Source organism: Sminthopsis crassicaudata, chromosome 5 (assembly GCF_048593235.1).
Source record: "Sminthopsis crassicaudata isolate SCR6 chromosome 5, ASM4859323v1, whole genome shotgun sequence".
NCBI classification, from domain to species: domain Eukaryota; kingdom Metazoa; phylum Chordata; class Mammalia; order Dasyuromorphia; family Dasyuridae; genus Sminthopsis; species Sminthopsis crassicaudata.
Genome location: NC_133621.1, coordinates 161,683,447 through 161,702,657, shown reverse-complemented (window position 1 = coordinate 161,702,657; position 19,211 = coordinate 161,683,447). Strand labels below are relative to the sequence as shown.

The 19,211-nt window shown below is 34.0% G+C and overlaps 1 protein-coding gene across 3 annotated transcripts in view; it reads right to left on the bottom strand.

Moving 5' to 3' along the window:
* Positions 1-18,686, bottom strand: part of SEPHS1 (selenophosphate synthetase 1) — a 91,154-nt gene extending 72,468 nt beyond the window's left edge. The window contains exons 1-2 of one of the 3 annotated variants that reach the window (XM_074268621.1): positions 18,471-18,686; positions 16,037-16,215 (exon numbers count right to left, since the gene is read on the bottom strand). The gene's annotated coding sequence lies outside the window, so the exon portion shown is untranslated. The remainder of the gene's footprint in view (positions 1-16,036; positions 16,216-18,470) is intronic. The other 2 variants (XM_074268623.1, XM_074268620.1) reach the window with 2 other exon arrangements.
* Between the last annotated feature and the right edge of the window lie 525 nt (positions 18,687-19,211).

Below are 19,211 nucleotides of genomic sequence, written 5' to 3'. Positions count from 1 at the left end.
AGGCAGCATAGTGTAATAGGAGAATACTTGACTCAGGTTTAAATTCCCCCTCAGACAACTACTAGCTGAATAACTTTGGACATTAATTAATGCCCCAAATTAATTAAATTAATTAGTATTAATTTAATCTCTGTAACTCAGTTTCCTTGTATGTAAAATAAGGGAGTGAGACTCAATTTCCAACTTGAAATCTGTGATCCCATATACAATACTGTATAATTGGTCTTATTTGAGAATTGGAATCTGGTTCCCATTGGCTACAAAAGGTAACTTCTGTATCCATACACAAATACATACTATAACATAGTATAATAATTATATTGTATCACATCACACCATATTATATTAATTACAACTGAAAAGCATGAAAGCAACAGGTGAAGGGAAAAAAGAACAGTTAAGTGAATTCGTTGACACACGTTTATTCAGCATCTGATATCAGAGATTCTTCCAGGCTCTGGAAATATAAAGGCAAAATCAAAACAGTCCCTAACTCTAAGGAGCTTGCATCCTATTAAGGAGCTTGCATCCATGTGGACAGTCAGTCAGTTCTGCTGTTATGTATATTTTGAAAACATGAATTTGCTCCCACACAATAAGTTGAATCGAGTCCTCACAAAAGAAAGTGAGAGAAGTGCTTATGAACTTCAACCTTTCGGATATCTTCTTCCATAAATTTCAGGCCTTTGTCAAGGTAAAATCTCATATTTATTGTTTACATCTTTCATCTCTATGGGCAGAAAGATTGTCCTGTGTCCTATCCCCATCCCCTCTCCATGGCCTTCAGTTTGGAGGCAAAGTGAGGTATGATCTAAGGCTAACTTCTTTGTGTAGCCAGTGGCCACTAGAAGCTACTATTATGGGAATATTTATGTATTTCTTAACCATTAACCAATAGTTTATAAAACTACTATTTATTAGGTTCCTATCTTTTTTTACATGTCCTTGACAAAATTGTTTATTGTTGTTCTCTTAACTCCATTATGCCCCTGAGCCTTGTGATTTTTATTGTCCAATTTTTGCAAAGTGCCTTCTTAAGAGGACTGTGTATGGTAATGCATATATCAAGTTATAGCAGAAATGACTGTATATGTATATATGGAAGGGCAAAATCATAGTAAGCAGCATAGAAAATGGTTGAGATTAGAATTGATGATGAGGCAGCAAGAGCAGTAGACACAATGGCAACATTAAGACTCAAAAGATCTGATTTCTTAATTTTCAGTTTGAACATTTATATCTTAAAAATAAGCAAATGATACAAATCAAGGCTTGACTTATTGTTTTGCTGATTACCTAGACTTAGGAAAGTATTCTAATGAGATTAAATTTAAGAATCACAGGTATATGCTTTCCCCCCAGGAGACACTGTTATTAAACATTCACCAGCTATTGCTATTGGTAAGCAAGAAAACTCCAAAAAGACACAAACAAAAACCCGAACAGCCCTGCGGTGACAGGGCAACTAGCTCCTTACTACAGAGTCCTAGATGTAGAGCAGGATGAAACCTTAGAAACCATCTAATCTAGTCCTCTCATTTGCAGGGGACAAAACCGAAGCCAGGGCATTTCAGTGACTTGTTCAGTGTCTCAGAGTTAGGAATTTAGAAAAGGAGGATAGAGCACCCAGGATCTCCCACCCTGGACCCAATGCCAGCTCAATGCCTCCCTTGGGCTCTGCCAATATCACAGTATCATCCTGTGTGCCATCTCTATTAAAACTGTGTATCCCAACCAGCTCTAGAATGATTATCTGCAGACTATGAGGGAATTTAGTGCAAGGACAAATTAAATACTACTCATTTCAATTACTCCAATGACTTCCTTATATTACAATAATTAATCTTCATGGTGTAATGAGGTCTGGCTTCTATCCAGAGCACCTGAGACAGCCTCTCACCCAATAGAGGATGCTAAGGAACTACTTCTGGGAGAATCATGAGGATGTGTAAGGAAAGTGTCTTGGAGAAACTAGGGCACAATTCCACAAAGGTTTTCTGATTGGCTTAGAAGGCATTCAAAAAGACTGTCAGCTTTGGTTATCTCCTCTTTGTTTCTCTTACACTCTTTGCCTTATTGCTTCAGCTATTCTCTGTTGGGGATTGCAATGAGAGAACCATACTATAAGGGGTAGGGCCATAGAGTCCTCTCTCCCTTCCCCCACCCCCATGAGGCACCTTTGACTTGGTCATTTGTTTTCCTTTTTAGGTGAAAGAAATAGAGTCTTCGGCTTTGGTTGAGAATGAGTCTCACGGTTCTTTTCAGAAAGACCTTTGAGACCCCAACCCAGGGGAAGAATTCATATTGGCAGCGGTGTTACTTTTGGTCTTGAATTTGGTGAGACTGATGATATAGGAACTGAGCTAAATTTTGAGTTTTAATATACCTTTCTTGTCACCCCACCCAACTAGACCAAAAAAGTCTAGGGGACTTTACCCTCACAAGGTTTGGGGAAAATGTTTGTTCTTTTTTATCTTTGAGTTAATATTTTGTAAAAGCTACATGATATTAAGTAGTTAAATGGAGCTGATCGGCCCCTAAAGTAAAATAGCAAACAGGAATCAGAGAAGTTATTCAAATTAGAATATTCAATATAAAAATATACAAGAGTGAAAGAATTGTTTTGATGGGCACGAGATGCAATTTTAACTCAATCAAGAAAAGAGTCCTGATCTGACCAAAATCTTTAGGGAAGCAAGCTATAAATTAGGGACATATTGAGGAGTTGGTTGTCTCTACATTCGTGCAATTTCCAAAAACCTTTCCACATGCTTGGAGTCAGTCCTGGAGAGGCTCTTATTTCCTCTTGAAAAAAGAATGAATCTTTTTCCTGTCCCAAGTGTTTGCAGCAACTCTGTCCTCATGCGTTTTCAGTTGGCTTCAGTATTCTCATCATTTGTCTAGTCATAATTCAGCAGCAGCACACAAAAAAGTACCAAACTTGATTGAAAACATCAGTTTATATATCTTCCAAGAATTCTCTATGGTCGTCATTTTTTTAATGCACAGTAATATTCCATTTCATTCATGTAACCACAATGTATTTTTTTTCTATTTTTTAAAATTTTGATAATAGCATTTTATTTTCAAAATACATACAAAGATAGTTTTCATCATTCACCCTTGCAAAACCTTGTGTAACCACAATTTGGTCAGTCATTCTCCAATTAATGAAAGGCCCATCTTCTTAACACAAATATTATTCCAGGTACTGTATGATAAGATAGTACAGTATCAAATTTGTTGGTCACCAAAGGGTAATGAAAAACTGTGTAGTAGATAGGAGGATACAGTGCAATAGAAAGATATCTAAAGAATGTTACCTAGAGATGCTTATGAGCAAATGGAAAAGGGAATTATTGGTTATGTATTTAGAGAGATAACTCATGGTTCTATTAGACTGTGAACTCCTTGAGGGTAGGAACTGCCATTTGTCTTTTTTTTTTTTTTAACCCCAGAATTTAGCTCAGTATCTGGCACATAGTAGAAGCTTAAAAAATGCATGTTGATTGGTTGTCTAATTTGTTGTTCAGTCATTTTTCATAACCCCATTTGTGGTTTTCTTTGCACAGACTGGAAATGGGGAAAGGAAAAGGGAAGAAAATCCCAAGGGGTAAAAGTTATATAGGATGGATCTTTTGGCAACCTGCCACGCCTCCATTTACCTCACTCTCTCCCAACCCAATTGAGCAGTCTTTTTTACATAAAGAATATAGTTCATGGCATTGTAGAAACATAGATTTAGAATCTCAAAGGATTTTTAAAGGGCATTTTAGTCCATTTTGTAGATGGGGAAACTTGAAACCCAATGAAGGATAATGATCTATGAGAGGTCACACAAGAACAAAGAGTCTAAGGTGGGATTTGAACCCATCTCTCCAAATTCAGCAATTCTTTCAGGTATTCCAGATAGAAACTGCTTTAAAAAAAAAAAAAAAAAAAAAAAAAGGTAACATCAAAAGAAATTAAAAGAAAAAAGTTTCAAATCTTAGTGAATTAAATTTTAGCAATCTCAGGTGACTTTGAGTAGCCTCCCTCTGCTGAGTGACCCCCCAGATGGTCCTAGGAACGGACTAGACTAATAGAAGTGCTTTTACAGGAGAAACACAGGACAACAGGCTGAGCAATGACCCTTACTGATTGTTAAGTACAAACAGCAAAATTCTGTAAAGGAATGAAAGCGGGTGCCATCTCCTGGCAACTGTGGAGAACTGCCGATCACAAAAGGCATTGCCTCCTGGAACCCACATTTGGGCCCCCACCACCTTTCATGTTGGACAGAAAGTGAGTCAGGCTGTTCAGATCATTGGAGAAGGATTACTCAGGGGAGGGAAGGAAGAGGAATATGGAAAGACCCTGTTATACTTTCCAGGAGCTCTGATGAGAGTTTTTTGTTTTCTTTGGCCTGTAAATTCACTTTCCATCCTACCCCCATCTTTGAATTTTTGTCATAAATGAGCAATTTTCTCAGACTTTTGGGGTGGAGGCAAGAACCAGAGAGATAAAGAAATATCCCAGAGGTATCACATCCTAAAAGAGACCCTCTCCCCCAAATTTTACTAACTAGAATATTATATTCTTCAATCATGTTGTATAACAATTTATTATAATACCATTTAATTCAAGAAGCTCAAGATAATCAACTTAGAATTTATAACACTTCAGTTGGAAAATGCCTCCAGAGAGGTGTTTTTATTGTTACTACTAATTATTATTAATAATGCTTACAATGAAAAGCATTTTTATATAAATTTATTATACATCATTTCGGATGAATGACCTTAACATATGTTGCATCAGATTCATTATGTAATTAGGTATTTACCCTAGAACATGAGAAATAAAAGACAATAAATATATTTCCAATTACTTATTTGTACTACTAAAATCTTTTTCTTTCCTCAACAGTTTTGTCTTGTCATTAGGCTTTTGTCCATCTCATATAAAAATGTATCAACTTATTTTAAAAAAATCTTATGTTCTTAGTAATTGAATTTTTAAATGTATTCTCCCCCCTTTCCTTCTATTCTTTTTTCCTTTCTTCATATGATCTACCTTTTCAAATAGAAATATAAAAAGGCTCAAATATATTTGGTTCAGTTTGGTATTGTCTTCTGGGATAATAATAATGGTTTATAATAACAATGGGATAATGATAATAATAATGGATAATAATATTATTCTTAGGATAATAATAGTTATGATGATAAATTAGCTAACATTTATATGGTGCTTACTATATGCTAAGCACTATGCTAAGTACTTTGCAATTATTTCATTTGATCCTTATAACCTTAGGAGTTTTTACAGGGAGCTTTTACAGCTGAGGAAACCGAGGTAAACAGAAGTTAAGTGACTTTCTCAGTAAGTATCTGAATCTGGATTTGACCTCTGTTCTTCCTGACACCATGCCCTTTATCCACTATGCCTCCTATCTGCCAAAAGACTCTGGACCTGTGATTTCATTGAAGAAGGAAATCTTATAATTTACAGTCTTAGAAAGCTGTCAAGAGCCCTGAGAAGCTGATTGCAGTGACTTGCTCAATGTCACCCAGCCATAATGTATTAGAGAAAGAATTTAAAGCAAGGTATTCGGTCTTCTCTCCATGTTGCCCATATAATGAAGTTATTGGTATGTACCTTAAAACATGATGCCCTTTTTAACAGCCAAAGCTGGTCTCTGAATTAAAAGCCTTGGTGGGTAGGCTCCCCTTTTGGAATTAAGTTAAAATTCTTTAATAAGACAAATGAATTATTTATTAAATCTCCTTTTTCCTCTTCTGCTACATATTTTCCCCATGGTTGTTTAAGGATGTGTGGCCAAAGTAGTGTATTTAAGATCAGTTTTGGATCATGGGAAGAAGAGATATGACTTTAATTTTGCAAAGCAGTTATCTATTCAAGGAATTGGCAATCTTTTTCATTTGTGATCAAGATTCAGGGAATAAGAATACATTAAGAGCTAGTGAAGTAACAAATTAATATGCAACTTTTATAAAGTCATGGACCAGAAGAAGAGCAGAAAATCTAAATATAAGAGTACCTTCCAAACATGTAAAGTCATCAGGAGAGTATGGAGGAGATAAGGAGTTACATTAAATTGAGGCCAGTAAGTTAGCGTGAAGACAGCCCAGGAAAAGGCTTGAATTCCAAGATAAAGTCAAAATAAGTTTCTTGCATAAAGTGAAAACAAATTGAAAGTTACTTAATGATCACGACCAGCAGTCCCAAAAACTTCTGCAATAATCATTGCAACAACTTTAGCCTTCTATCTGAATTCATTCATCTAGATTCAAAACCTTCCAAAGCAAAATACCTGGCACACAATGTTTAATAAATACTTGTTGATTGTTGCTCACTGACTTAGTGCTTATGTTATGTGACTTTCCTATGTCTATTCTATTTTTCTAACAGCTTATCCTCAGATCGATCCGATCTTTCTATCCACCCCCCCAGCTCTGATATCCTTTATCCCTATTTCCAATGAAGTGAAGACACTATTCTTTTATTTGTGATTCACAAACTCAAAACATCCAAAATTCATTAAACAGCATTATTTTTGTTTTTCCCTCACCCCAGCTTCCTAACACTTTGGTAAATCTGTTTTCAAATATTTCTTTCCATGAGCCTGATGAAAGATTTTACAACTGTACATTAGTCCCTGTGGCTCTTAATACCAAGGAACTGTATAATTGCACCATGAATTATGATCATGTCAAAAGATTTCATCTGTGAAACTGGACTGATTATGACTTAGCTGCAGATGTGGAGGAGGGAAGATGAATCAGAGGCTGAACTCTCATTCAGTAGAATTGCCAATAGTCCATAAGTGGAGAGCATATTTTTTTTAACCTGCTTAGAATTTATTTTAATCTGATTTAAATTTTAAAATCAATCTCTGTGTGTCTCTGTCTCTCTGTCTGATTTTCTCTGTCTCTCTATGTCTGTGTCTGCTTCTGTCTTCCATAATTGTTAACAACTTAAGAGTCACTCTAATCTTTTGCTTTCTCCTAAGATTACTGCATTAATATCTTTATTGTTTTGAAAAAGGGTGATAGCATGAATATTCTAGCCAGGTCTAAAGACACTTGATTCTGGTCAGCAAATCTCCTGAGGATACATCTTAAACTCTATCAGATTCCAAAGATGGGAAGTAAATAGAACATCTGTTGGTCTTTTAGAATAGTGCTTAATGTAATTATGCATTTATGTGCATATAAATATACGCATATAAGAGAAGATCTAGTGCTTTGAGTGTTGACACCTGATTTGGATAATTTTTTGGCAGGTGACTTCTCCCAGAAGCCAGGATTTGGCTCTGACAAATATGCTCTGATTTCACTTAGGGTCATAGGTTTAGAGCTGGAAGTGACCACAAAGGTAATCTAGACTAACTTCATTTTTCAGAGGAGAAACTGAGGCCCAGAGAAATTAAGTTTCTTAAGTGTACATAGGTAATAAATGGCAAAGTTCTAATTTGAACCTAATTATTCCAGTTCCAAATATTTCGCCTTTCTAGCACAGCATGCTGCCTCCCATTCTAGCTATTGAATTTTTTTAAACAGCCTGACAATCAATCAATTATCTGCTTTCTTGGGAGTTTTAACAAGTTTTAAGGGCAGAGACAGTTACTTGTGGTTATTTTATATTCTGTATTGGGGTTGAAGACTAGAAACTAAAAGTTTATGGAAAACCATAGACTTCAACATTATGAGAGATTGCTGCATTTCTGAGATCCTGAACTTTGAAATTCACCTGTATGGTCAGACTTTTCTGTTCTTCCGCATTTCCCACTCTTTCATCCCTTCTACACCTATATTTGCCCTCATAGATTCCTCCCTGTTCTGCTAGTCCATCATAAAAGCTTAATCAAATTAATACTATTCTAGAAAACTCACCATATCTCAAACTAAGTTTATCACCTTTCTTCCCAAGACTGCCTCTGCCCCAGTTTTGATTTGTTTTTCAACTGTGCAAATAACATGGTTTTAAGATGCAGAATGCTGTATCTATCCATACAATGTAGTGGATAATTAGCTAGTAATGGCGTCCAGTGCCTCTGATACAAAGGTCTGTGTAATCCCAGTCAGGTCACTCTGCCACTTATAGCTCCAGGAAGCTCTTGAGGATTCTAAAGATGCCATTACTGATCTGCTTTAGTTGAAAACTGTTCCCACCTTCCTAGTCTTGCACTTGACTCTCCTGCATGTACTCTAGGATCCAGCTATACTAGCCTACTTGTAGTCTCACACATGACACTCATCTCCCACCTCTGTGCTATCATTTTATGGCTGGAATGCTTTGCCCCCTTACCTGTGCCTCTTTATTTTCCTGGCTCCTTTTAAGACTGTTCAAATCCCTTATGTAAGGGACCTTTCCTAGTAGTTTCAGATGATAGTGCCTTCCTTTGTAACATTACATTTCATCTACTTTGTACACATATTGGGCATACTAGAAGCAGCTAGGTGCTGCAGAGGGTAGAACACTATGTCTGGAATCAAGAAGACCTGAGTTCAAATTCAGTCTCAGAAATTTCCTAACTGTGTGACCCAAGTCACTTCACTTAATTCTGCCTCATTTTCCTTATCTGTAAAATGGGAATCAGAATAGCACTTACTTATCCCAAGGTTCTTGTGAGGAAAGAGCTTAGCCACAGTTCCTGGCACATGCTAGGTGCTTAATAAATGCTTAATCCTTCCTCCCATCTAATTGTTTATACATCATCTAGTGTAAGTGAGAATTTTGTTAATTTAAAGTTTGTTTGTTAATGAACAAGAAATTGTTTTCTTTATTTTCCACCCAACATTTTCATTTTTTTTGCAAAAAAGAAAAAGAAAATCTTTATGACAGGTTATATATAGGCAAAACCAAATTTCTACATTGGTTGTATCAAAAAACTTTGTCTCATTCCAAAAGATGTGATAGAAAATGCCATCCACATCCAGAGAAAGAACTATGGAGTCTGAATGTAGATGAACGCATACTATTTTCACTATTTGAAATTTGTTTTTTCTTTCTCATAGTTTTTTCCTTGTGTTCTGATTCTTCTTTCACAACATGACTAATATGACTATATGTTTAACATGATTGTACATTTATAGCTTATATCAAATAGCTTGCTGTCTTGGAGGTGGGAAGGAAGAGACAGAGGGAGGGAGAAAAATTTGGAATTCAAATTTTTACAGAAATTAATGTTGAAAACTATCTTTACATGTAATTGGAAAAAATAAAATATTAAGTGGAAAAACTTTATGTCTCTTTGTGCACCCTGAATTTATTATCACTCTTTTAAGAGGTAAAGAGAATGCTTCATTTTTGGTCCTCGGAAGTCATGATTGTTCATTGCATTGATTAAAGTTCTCAAGGTTTTCAAAGCTGAGCTTTTTTAAAATTAAAGCTTTTATTTTCAAAATATATACATGGATAATTTTCAACATTCACCCTTACAAAACCTTGTGGTCTAATTTTTTCCCTCCCTTCCTCCTATCCCCTCCCCTAGATGGCAAGTGATCCAATATATGTTAAACATGTGCAGTTCTTTTATGCATATTTCCACAAATATGCTGCACAAGAAAAATCAGATCAAAAAGGAAAAAAAATGAGAAAGAAAACAAAATGCAAGCAAACAACAAAAAGAATAAAAATATTATGTTGCGATCTACACTCAGTTCCCACAGTCCTCTCTCTGGGTGCAGATGGTTCTCTTCATCACAGGACCATTGGAACTGGCCTGAATCATCTCATTGTTGAAAAGAGCCACATCCATCAGAATTGATCATTGTATAATCTTGTTGTCATGTACAATGATCCCCCAATTCTGCTCATTTCATTCAGCATCAGTTCATGTAAGTCTCTCCAGGCTTCTCTGAAATCATCCTGCTGGTCGTTTCTTACAGAACAATAATATTATAATACTCATACCATAACTTATTTAACCATTCTGCAATCAATGGGCATCCACTCAGTTTCCAGTTTCTTACCACTACAAAGAGGGCTGCCACAAACATTTTTGCACATGTGGGTCCCTTTCCTTCCTTTATGATCTCTTTAGGATACAAACCCAGTAAGTAGCACTGCTGGATCAAAGGATATGCACAGTTTGATAACCTTTGGGCATAGTTCCAAATTGTTTTCCTGAATGGTTGAATCAGTTCACAACTTCACCAACAATGCATTAGTGTCCAGTTTTCCCACATTTCCTCCAACTTTCATCATTATCTTTTCCTGTCATGTTAGCCAATTTGAGATTGTGGTACCTCAGAGTTGTCTTAATTTGCATTTTTCTGATCAATAATGATTTAGAGCATTTTTTCATATGACTAGAAATAGTTTTAATTTCTTTATCTGAAAACTGTTCATATATTTTGATCATTTGTCAATTGGAGAATGGCTTGAATTCTTATAAATTTGAGACAATTCTCTATATATTTTAGAAATGAGGACTTTACCAGAATCTTTGAATGTAATTTCCCCCCCAGTTTATTGCTCCCCTTCTAATCTTGAATGAATTGGTTTTGTTTGCACAAAACCTTTTTAAATTTCATATAATCAAAATTATTCATTTTGCATTCAATAATGTGCTAGGGTTCTTTAGCCATAAATTCCTTCCTTCTCCACATATCTGGGAGGTAAACTATCCTTTGTTTTTCTAATTTGCTTAAATTATCACTTTTTGTGTCTAAATCATGAACCCATTTTGGCCTTACCTTGGTATACAGTGTTAGGTGTGAATTAAGTTGACTCAGTTCCCAATATATTTGGGAAATGAGGCTTTTATTTAAGGAATTTGCTGAAAAACTTCCCTCTATTCTTGGTTTTGTTGGTTTTGTTTGTGCAAACTCTTTTCAATTTCATTATCTATTTTACTTTGTGTGATGCTCACTGTTTAGTAATAATTTCTTTCCTTATCCATAACAAGTAAAATTCTCTGTGCTTCCCCAATTTGTTTCTGATATAACCCTTTGTTTAAATCATGGACCCATTTTAATCTTATCTTGGTAAGGATGTGATGATGTTCTTTACCTATTTTCTATCAAAACTGCTTTCCAGTTTCCCAGCAATTTTAAATCAAATGGTGATTTTCTGTTCCCATATCTTAGATCTTAAGTTTATCAAACACTAGATTATTCTCTCATTCACTACTATGCATTCTGTATGTAATCTATTCCATTGATCTACCATTTTATTTCTTAGCCAGTACCAGATTGTTTTGAAGATTACTACTTTTTGTTACAGTTTGAAATCTGATACTGCTAGGCTGCCTTCCTTTATCTTTTTTTTTTTCATGATTGCTTTGATTTTCTGACCTTTTGCTTTTCCAGATGAATTGTTATTTTTTCTAGTTCCATAAAATATTTTTTGGGTCATTTGATAGGTATGGCACTGAATAACTAAATTAATTTAGGCAGAATTGTTATTTTTATTATATTGAATCAGCCTATCCATGAACAATGAATATTTCCCCAGTTGCTTAAGATCTGTCTTTATTGTGAAAAGTTTTTGTAACTGTTTTCATATGGTACCTGGGTTTGTCTTGGTAACTAGACATGCAAGTATTTTATGCTGTGCATAGTTATTTCAAATTCAATTTCTCTTTTTATCTCTTGCTGCTGGACTTTATTGATAATATTTAGAAATTCTGATAATTTATGTAGTTTTCTTTTATATCTTACAACTTTGCCAAAGTTTTTGATTGTTTCAGTTAATTTGTTTTGGTTGATTCTTTAGAACTCCCCAAATATACCATCAGATCATCTGCAAAGAATGATAGTTATGTTTCCTCACTGTCTATTCTAATTCCTTCCATTTCTTTTTCTTGTCTTTGTGGCTATAGCTAGTATTTCTTGTAGCATGCTGCGTAATGGACTTCCTTATTTCACTCCTGATTTTATTAGGAAGGCATTCTAGCTTATCCCCATTACAAATAAAGCTTGCTAATTATTTCAGATAGATACTAATTATCATTTTAAGGAAAGCTCCATTTATTCCTATTCATTCTCATGTTTTTGATAGCAATGCATATATATTTTGTTAAAAGCTTTTTCTACATCTATTGAGGGGATCATATGAATTTTTTTTTAGTGATATGTTCAATTATGCTGATAGTTTTCTTAATATTGAATCAGTTTTCCATTTCTGCTATAAATACCATCTGGCTATAGTAAATGATCTTTGTGACAAATTGCTATAATCTTCTTGCTAGATTTTTTATTTAAAAATTTTACATTAATGTTTATTGGGGAAAATTGATCTATAGTTTTCTTTCTCTGTTTTTATTCTTTCTGGTTTAGATATTAGCACCATATTTGTGTTATAAAAAGAATTTGTTAGGATTCTTTTTTGGCTTATTTTCTCAAATAGTTTATGTAATATTGGAATTAATTGTTCTCTAAATATTTGGTGGAATTCACTTGTTAATCCATCTGGTTCTGGAGATTTTTTTTCTTAAGGAGCTAGTTGATAATTTATTCAATTTCTTTTTCTAAGATAGGATTATTTAAATGTTTTATTTCCTCTTCTGTTAATCTGGGCAATTTAAATTTTGTAAATATCCATTCATTTCACTTAAGAGTATCAGATTTATTGTCATGAAATTGGGCAAAATAGCTCCTAAACATTGCTTTAATTATAGTTTCACTGGTAGTACTTTTACTCATTTAATTTTTGATACTGGTAATATACTTTACTAATTTCTTTTTTAAAAATAAAATTAACCAATGGTTTGTTTACTTATTTTTCCCATAAAATCAGCCCCTTGTTTTGTTTATTAGGTAAATTGTTTTTTACTTTCAATTTATTAATCTCTCTTTTGATTTTTAGGATTTCTATTTTTATGTTTAATTGGAAATTTTTAATTTGTTCTTTTTCTAGGTTTTTTGTTTTTGTTTTTCTGCTGAGGCAATTAGGGTTAAGTGACTTGCCCAGGGTCACACAGCTAGGAAGTGTTAAATGTCTGAGACCAAATTTGAACTCAGGTCCTCCTGAATTCAGGGCTGGTACTCTATCCACTGCGCCACCTAGCTGCCCCCTTTTCTAGTTTTCTTTCTTTCTTTCTTTTTTTTTTTTTAATTCTGTATCCAATTCATTGATGTGCTCTTTCTTGAATTTACTGATGTAAAGATTTAGAGATATTTTCCCCTAAATATTGCTTTGGCTGTATCCTACAAAGTTTTGATATGTTGTCTCATTGTTGTTATTCTCTTTAATGAAATTATTGTTTCCATAATTTGTTCTTGACCCATTCTTTATGATTAGATTCCTATTAGGATTAGTTTCCAATTAAATTTTAATTTGTGTTTTCATACCCTTTCTTGAATATAATTTTTATTGTTTTAACATCTGAAAAGGATGGATTTAATATTTCTGCTTTTCTACAGTTTTTAATGTGATTTTAATATCCCAATAGATTTTAGCGAAGGTGCCATGTATAGTCAGGTACAGAAAAAAGTATACTTTTGAAAAATTCCTGTTCATTTTTCTCCAAAAGTCTGTAATGTCTAACTTTTTAAAAATTTGATTTATCTGCTTAACTGCTTTTTAAATTTTTTTTATGGTTGGATTTATCTAGTTCTGATAGTTGAAAATTGAATTCCTTCCCTACTATAGTTTTATTATTTTTCCTATAATTTATTTAACTTTTCCTTTGAGAATTTGGATGCTATGCTATTTGGTGCATGGATGTTAAATAATATTACTTCATTGTCTATGGTACCCTTTAGCAAGGTGTAGTTTTCTATTTATCTCTTAATTAGGTCTATTTTTGCTTTTGCATTGTTTGAGAACATGATTGTTACCTCTGTCTTTTTTTAAACCTGAGCTGAAAATAATAGATTCTGCTCCATTCCCTTATTTTGACTCTGTGTGTGTCTTTCTGTTTCAAGTATGTTTCTTGTAAACAACATATTGTTGGATTCAGGTTTCTAATCCATCCTACTATCCACTCTCATTTTAGGGGTGAGTTCATCCCATCAAACTCACAGCTATGATTACTCTGTGTATAGGGAACTCTATATATCCTACTTTTTCCTGTTTATACTTTTTTTTTTTTCATTTTACCTTGTCACTTCTTGAAAGTCTCTCTTTCTCTTTCTTTTTCTTCTTCTTTTTTTCTTTTAACTACTGTCTCCTTTAACTGCCCTCCTCTTTTCTGTTTCCCTTCCTGCTTTTCTGTTGGGTAAGATAGATTCCCATACAATTGAGTGTGTATGTTATTCCATCTAAATCAATTCCTAAGAAAGACGTTTAAGTGTTACCCCTCCACCCCATTTCCTTTTTGCTGTAAAAGATCTTTCAGGCATTGATGGTTAAATGACTTGCTTAGTGTTACTGGGTAAATAAGTGTCTGAGGTTGGGTTTGAACTCAGGTCTTTCTGACTCTGGGACTGATGTTCACAGGACAATATGCCACATAACTGCCCCTTTGCATCCTTCTTTTGAGTGAAATGATTTCCTCCAGTCTACCTCTCCCTTCCTTCTTCTAAGGCATTTTCTCTTCTCACCATTACATTCTTTTTTTAGAGATTATCCCAATACATTGACTCACATAACTCTCTCTAAGCAGAATATATATATATATATATATATATATATATATATATATATATATATATATATATATATATATATATATATATATATTTTAGGTTTCTTTCTTTCTTTTTTTTTTAAATAAAGCTTTTTATTTTCAAAACACATTCATAGTTTTCAACATTCTTTGCAAAACCTGGTATTTCAAATATTTTTCTCTCTCCCTTCTCCCACCACCTCTCTTACAGTAATCCAATATATATTAAATATGTGCAATTCTTCTATACACATTTCCACAATTATCATGCTACACAAGAAAAATCAGATCAAAAAGTAAAAAAAAATGAGAAAAAAAAAAACAAAAAGCAATCAAACAACAACAACAACAATAACAACAAAGTGAAAATATTATGTTGTGATCTACACACAGTCCCCACAATCCTCTCTCTGGGTGCAGATGGCTACCCCCCATCACAGGACCAATGGAACTGCCTGAATCATCTCTCTGTTGAAAAGAGCAACATACATCAGAATTGATAATTATATAATCTTGTTTCTGTGTACCATATTCTCTTGATTCTACTCACTTCACTTAGCATCAGTTCATATAAGTCTATCCAAGACTTTCTGAAATCATTCTTATTTAGACTCTTTCTAACTGCCCTAATAATGATACAATTCTTAGGATTTACATGTATCATTTCTCCATATAGGAAAATAAACAGTTTAACTCCATTAAGTTCCTTATAATTACTCTTTCATGTTTACTTTTTTATGCTTCATTTGAATCTTCTCCTTGAATATAATTTTCTATTCAGATCTGATCTTTTCATCAAGAGAGCTAGGAAGCCCTCTATTTCATTAAATATCCATTTCCACCTCTAATGATTATACTTAGTTTTTTCAGGAAGATTCTTTCTAATTGTAATCCAAGCTCTTTGCCTTCTGAAATATCATATTCCTAGTCCTCTACTCATTTAATATGAAAGTTTCTAAGATCCTGTCAATGGCTCCATGATTTGAATGGTTTCATTTTGGCTATTTGAAATATTTTCTACTTAACCTGGGAACTCCAGAATTTGGCTATATAATATTCTAATTTCTATTTCCTCCTCGGGTTCTATGGTATCAGGGCAGTTTTTCTAGATAATTTCTTGAAAGATGATGCCTGGACTCTTTTTTGTGATTGTGGCTTTCATGTTGTCCAATAATTCTTAAATGATCTTTTCTAGGTCCATTGTCTTCTAAATCAATTGTTTTTACAATGAGATATTTCACATTTTCTCCTGATTTTTTTTAAAAATTCTTCCAACTTCATTTGATTATTCTTGATGTTTAATAGAATTATTAGCTTCTACTTGCCCCATTCTAATTTTTAAGGAATAATTTTTTTTATTAATCTTTTGTACCCTTTTAATTTAATTTTGTTAATTAAAGGTTTTCTCTTCTGTGAATTTTTGTGTCCTTTAAAAAAAAACTATTTGGACATTTGGGAGGTATTTTCTCTAACCTTTTATAAAGCTGTTGATTCTCTTTCCAAAATCATCTTACATCATCCTCATTTCTTTTCCAATTTTTCTTCTACCTCTCATTTGATTTTTGAGCTTGTGTCTAATTCCCATTTTTCTTTAAGGCTTTGCTTATAACTGTTTTCCACATGAATGTCTTCTGAGTTTATCTTGGTCTTCCCTGTCCCCAGATTAAAATTTTATGGTTAGATTCTTTTTTTATTGGTTGTGCATATTTCCTATTTGTTGACTTTAACTTTATGTTACAGTTGGGGATGCAAGTACTGTCCCAAGCTTCAGGTTTTGGGTTTTTTTTTTTTTTTTTTTTGGCTACTGTTTTCAGAGTTAATTTGGGGATGGGGGAAATCTGTAAGTTTTCAGTGATCCCAAAGTGGTATCATACAAAGATGGATGTAGTCATTGCTCTCCAGGTCTATACTCTGGTCTTTACCTAGGAAGAGTTACCTGAGAAGGAACAGCTCCCTGTCCATGCCTCTTTGATCTTTGTTTAGATTATAATGGCTTAGGATGGATGTAAATAACAATTGTTTTCTGTACTGGCCAGAAGCTTTGAGTCTCTTCACTTCCAGAATGGTATTTTTGCTATAGTAAATTAGGTCATCTTTCCTTTCAATTCTTACCTAGCCCTTAGTAACTGGAAGGATGTCACCTCAGACAATCTGAGGTCTGAGAAAGACCTAAATTTAGAAAAGCCAAGGTCACCCACTGCATCCCAGTCATTCTTAGTTATTTTGACTTAAGTCTTGTCACTGGACTTGGTGATATTTACTTAAATACAGTTCACGAGCAAATGAAGACCACTTGGAATATTATTGATCCTCTTTGAGAATGAACAAAAAGAACCACCACCTTTTAACTAGGAAGGTACCTTGCTTCCCTGCAGCCACAAGTGCTAACACTCCTTTTGGCCTTGGTTCAATCTGTCTGGGCCCACTGCTCTCCTGTTACTACAAGTGCTAGTGCTGCCTTGGAAGTGAGAACAGTGTCCTTGTTCCTCTTTGGCTACAAGAGCTAGTACTTCTCTTTATTCTGAAACCCAGAATGTGCATATGTAATGCAACAAGGTCCTGTACCCAATGGTCTCCTGTAATCTCTTTCTGATCAGTTGTCTGATCTCCCCCTGACCCTTACTATCTCTGGGCTAATACAGCTACTGCTGCTACTGTCACAATCATCTCCAAGTCCTGTTGCTAGTGTTTCTCCTATATGCACTTAAGGGGGGGTCTTCACCTCAGTGTCACAGACATCTCCCGCCTACCTCTTTAATTCCTCTTGGGCTAGAAAAGTATTTTATTCTGACCTTTTGTTGGTTCTACCATTTCAGAATTTGATTTGAGACATTATTTTAAAGTTGTTTGGAGGAAAACATTTGCTGAGCCTCTACCATCTTGGCTCCCTCCCCCCACTCTGCCCTTCAATTTGTCTGTTTTTACAGTGTTGGTATTATTATATTTACTGTTTTATTTTTTCAGCTCACTTCTCTCTAGAGGGAAATATACACAAGTCTTCCCAGATTTCACCAAATTTATCCCTTTTATTATTTCTCATGTTACAACAGTATACCTTTATAGAATGTAAGCTTTTTAACGATGGAGTAGTTTTGTTTTGTTTTGCTTTTTACCTTTTTTTGTTTCCCCATTTCTACTTTTAAAAATTATTAATCTATTTAAAACTAAATACAAAATAAAAAAACACAAATAGAAAAAGGAAAAAAAAATAAAACAAAACATTGTCAGGTGTCCAGCAGAATATCAGGCAAGATTCAAACTATTTAACGATAAATTTCCATGTCAAGAAAGCATATGCAATAATAGAAGACATTCTATTCATGACTTTCCATCTTATCTTTGCTTCCTTATCATCTTGCCTTTGTACTGCAGTGACTAGAGGAGAGAGTGAGCCTCTGTTTTACTTAAATCCAGTTCACATGCATATGTTCTCTGCTGTGCATTTTTTACTTTAATTCTTTTTTTCCCTTTCATCCCACCCACTTCCTCCAAACAGACTACAGTTAAGCACAAATATATTTATGTGTGTGTGTATACACAACACACACATCTGCACACACATGTAAACATTTATCTTTATACTTACATGCATATCAACACATGTAAATATACATGCACATTAATACATACATTAGTTTTTTTTTAATTGCATCTAAAGCAATATCAATATGGTTGACATTATGTAGATTTCTCTCCTGATTGAATTTTTAAGTTTGATTTTAAGATTTTTTTTCCTAATAAATTCTATTCCTAATCCTTATTATGTTTGTGTATATTTCTTATTTCCTATTCCTGCTAAGTTTTCTACTTTAGTTTTACTCCATAATTTGCCTTGTTTATCCAATTCTTAACACAATTCTTGATGCATAATAAGGGCTTAATAAATGCTTCTTGATTTTGGAGTTACCTGCTGTGATGAAATGGTAAAATCATTGTGATAGACAAAAAAAGCACTATTATCTTCTTAGTTACTCATGGTAGTAACTGCAGAGTTGTTTGATTGTTCTTTGTTACTTATCCATTTCCAAGGAGTTTGCCAATTCCTTCATTTCTTATTATGTTCACAATAGTTCTCATATCTAGTCATTTTTGTCCATCCTGAACTATAATCACAATTTAGTTCTCTTTATCTTGTCTAGAACATTGTAATAGACCCATTGTTTCATCATGGAACCTTAGGGATTATATAATTCCACCTCATTTTGTAGAGGAGGAAATAAAGACTCACAGGAAATGACCAATAGTAGAACAAGGATTTGACCTTGAGTCCTCTGACTTTAGATCCTTCTAGCATATCATATTCTTCCTGCCTCCACCTAGGATAGGCATAGCATTTATTTATTCAAAAATCTTAATAATCTCTCAATTTCTACTAACAAGGTTTAATTCCTGAGTATAGAATTCAAGGTATTACATAAGCAGGAATGGCAAGTCTTAACTCTGGAGAAGAAGACCTATATTCAATTCCTACCTTTGATTCTTATAACCCATATGACATTGAACCCAAGTTCAAATCTATCCCCAGATACTTACTAGCTGTGTAACCTTGGACAAGTCACTTAACTTTGATAACCTTAGTTTCTTCATCTGTAAAATGAGGGGGTTCGATTAGAATTAGACCAATGATTCTTCAAGGCCCACTCATTTG